This window comes from Gossypium raimondii, chromosome 13 (genome assembly GCF_025698545.1).
Source record: "Gossypium raimondii isolate GPD5lz chromosome 13, ASM2569854v1, whole genome shotgun sequence".
NCBI classification, from domain to species: domain Eukaryota; kingdom Viridiplantae; phylum Streptophyta; class Magnoliopsida; order Malvales; family Malvaceae; genus Gossypium; species Gossypium raimondii.
Window position 1 is genome coordinate 27890951 of NC_068577.1, and position 3443 is coordinate 27894393.

At 36.6% G+C, this 3443-nt stretch overlaps 1 pseudogene; it reads right to left on the reverse strand.

The window, feature by feature from the left end:
* Positions 1-292: 292 nt before the first annotated feature.
* Positions 293-392, reverse strand: LOC128036433 (small nucleolar RNA R71; annotated as a pseudogene).
* Positions 393-3443: the final 3051 nt, after the last annotated feature.

Sequence of the window (3443 nt, forward strand, 5' to 3'; positions counted from 1 at the left end):
AATACTTTGAATTAAAACCATTAATGTTTCAGATACTATAGACGGTAGGGCAGCTTAGTGGTTTACCAACTGAAGATCCCATACTGTACTTGAGACTTTTTATTGAAGTATATGACTCATTCAGGCAGTAGGGTGTTCCTGAAGATGCTCTTAGATTAAAATTATTCCCTTATTCATTGTGAGATTGTGCTAGATCATATGGTTGAATGCATTACCATCAGGTACAACGACGTTTTGGAATGAACTGTGTTAGAGATTTTTGGTTAGTTATAATCCTCTCAATATGAATGTTAAGTTGAGGAATGACATTACATCATTCAGGAAATTTGAAGATGATACATTATATGAAGGATGGGAGCGTTTCAAGGAATTAATTAGAAAATGCCTGATGTATAGTTTTTAGCATTGGACACAAATGGAAATGTTCTACAATGGATTAAATGCTCATACGTGAATGGCGGTGGATGCATCTAGTAATGGGATGTTGCTTGAAAAATCGTACAATGAAGCATACGAGGTTCTGGAAGTAATAGAAAATAATGATTATCAGTACCCCACTACCAAAGTTGATATTGGTAGAAGAGTTGCTAGAGCAATGGAACTTGATGCGATTACATCGTTAACAACTCATGTATCATCTTTAACGAATATGATTAAAACTCTGAAAAGACCCTCTACAATGCAAGAGATGAAGGTTGTAGAACTAGCATGTGTATACTATTACATGAGAAATTTTAATCGTAGCAACAACAATCCCTACTCCAACACCTACAATCCATGGTAGAAGTAACATCCAAATTTAAGCTAGAGTAATTAAGGAGTGGGAAATGCCAACATTGTTAATAGACAGAATGAAGATGGTGTACCATTTGGACATATTCAACCAATACCGTGACAAAATGTGCAACAAATTTCATCATCTTCAACATCAACTATGGAAGCTTTGTTAAAAGAGTATATGGCTAAGAATGATGCAATTATTCAGAGCCAAAAAACTTCCTTAAGAGGTCTAGAGAATCAAGTTGGAAAAATTGCCACTGCATGAAGCTCTAGACAACAAGGAGCATTGCCTAGTGACACCGAAAGTTCTGGACCTAAGGAAAAAAATAATGTAAAGCCATAGCACTTCAGAGTGGCATTCAGTTGCCAGAAGTTGTGAAAGATGCCTTGTCTGAGGAGGAAAGTTTTGATGTTTCTGGAAGCACAACTTTCAAAACAGAAGTGGAACAAACTGTAAAAGATGGGAGTAGAAAAAGAATACAGAAGAAAATTCATCTTGCCAAGCCAATACAAATGCCATGGCAAGGAAACCTCAACAAATGGAAGGAAGGTCACTGCCACCTTTTCCCCAGCATTTCCAAAAGTCGAAACAAGATGCTCAATTCAAGAATTTCTAAAGGTCTTGAAGCAATTACACAGCAATATACCTTTGGTGGAAGCATTAGAAGAAATGCCAAACTATGGGAAATTCATGAAAGATATCCTATCCAATAAGAGAAGATTAGGGGAGTTTGAAACTGTTGCACTTATTGAAGGGTGCACAACAATGCTAAAGAATAAACTGCCACCAAAATTAAAAGATCCAGGGAATTTCACTATACACTGTTTGATTAGAAACCATTATGTAGGCAAAGCATTAAGCGATTTAGGTGTAAGTATCAATCTAATGCCTAAGTCTGTTTTCAGGAGTCTTGGGTTATGAATGACAAGACCTACTACAGTCACACTACAACTAGCTGATAGATCATATGTCCATCTAGAAGATAAAATTGAAGATGTACTAGTAAGAGCCAACAAGTTTATCTTTCTAACAGATTTTATTATTTTGGAATGTGAAGCAGATAAAGAGGTACCTATAATACTTGGACGACCTTTCTTAGCAACTGGTAGAACATTGATTGATGTATAGAAAGGTGAGTTAACCATGAGAATTAATGATCAGTAGTTGACTTTTAATGTGTTTGTTACTTTAAAGTGTACAGACCACGATGAAGAATGCCATGCTGTTGAATCTGTTGACATTGTAATTCAGGAAGAATTTGTAGGACATATGCATAACAATTCTGATGCAGACCCTATTAAATTAAATGAAACAGATTTCACTGAAGAACTAATGGAAACTCAACAATATGAAAATGGATGTAGAAGGAGCTTTGGATCATTAGATTTATCAAGTCACTCTTTCAACCCTCCTCGCTCATCAATAAAAGATCCACCGGTGCTGGATTTGAAGCCATTACGAGTGCATTTGAAGTACGCTTATTTGGGAGAAAATGATACGTTGCCTGTAGTTATTTCTAACATGCTTACAACAGACTAGGAGATACAATTATTCAAGGTTTTAAAGAAATCCAAGAAAGCTTTAAGATGGTCAATTGCGGATATCAAAGGAATTAGCCCAGCAATCTGCATGCACAAAATAATACTTGAAGATTGCCATGGCAAATATATTGCACAGTTAATGAGACCGAGTCCTATCATGAAGGAAGAAGGAGATTATCAAATGGTTGGATGCTGGGATTATATACCCAATTTCTGATAGCTCTTGGGTGAGCCCTGTTCAGTGTGTACCCAATAAAGGAGGAGTCACAACAGTTAGCAATGAGAACAACGAACTTATTCCCACATATACTGTCATAGGTTGGAGAGTTTGTATGGATTATCAAAAGTTCAAAAAGGTAATGAAGAAGGACCGTTTCCCTTTGCCTTTTATAGATCAGATGCTAAATAGACTAACGTGGAAAGCCTTCTAGTGTTTTTTAGATGACTACTCAGGGTACAACCAAATTGCCATATCTCCTATTGATCAAGAAAAAACTACGTTCATCTGTCCTTATGAAACTTAGAAGAATGCCATTTGGGTTATGTAATGCCCCGACAACATTCCAGTGTTGCATGGTGGCAATATTTTTTGACATGGTGGAGAAATTCCTTGAAGTATTCATGGATGATTTCTTGGTGTTTGGCGACACTTTTGAAGATTGCATAAAAAAATTAGAGTTAGTACTTTGCCAATGTCAAGAAATAAATATGATGTTGAGTTGGGAAAGATGCCACTTCATGGTTTGTGCAGGCATTGTTTTGGGCCACAAAATTTCACAACAAGGAATAGCCGTTGACAAAGCAAAGATAGAAGTCATTGAAAAGTTGCCGCCACCCACTTCAGTGAAAGGAATTAGAAGTTTCCTCGGGCATGTTGGATTTTATAGTTGCTTCATCAAGGATTTTTCTAAGATATCAAAGCCTTTATGTCAATTTTTGGGGCAAAACAAACCATTTCATTTTGATGAGTTATGCTCAAAGGCATTCGAAGAGTTAATGGAATGATTAACTACAACACCTATAGTCACTGTACCAGACTGGACTCTACCATATGAACTAATGTTTGATGCAAGTGACTTTGCTGTCGGAGTAGTGCTAGGGCAAAGAAAATCCAAGATGTT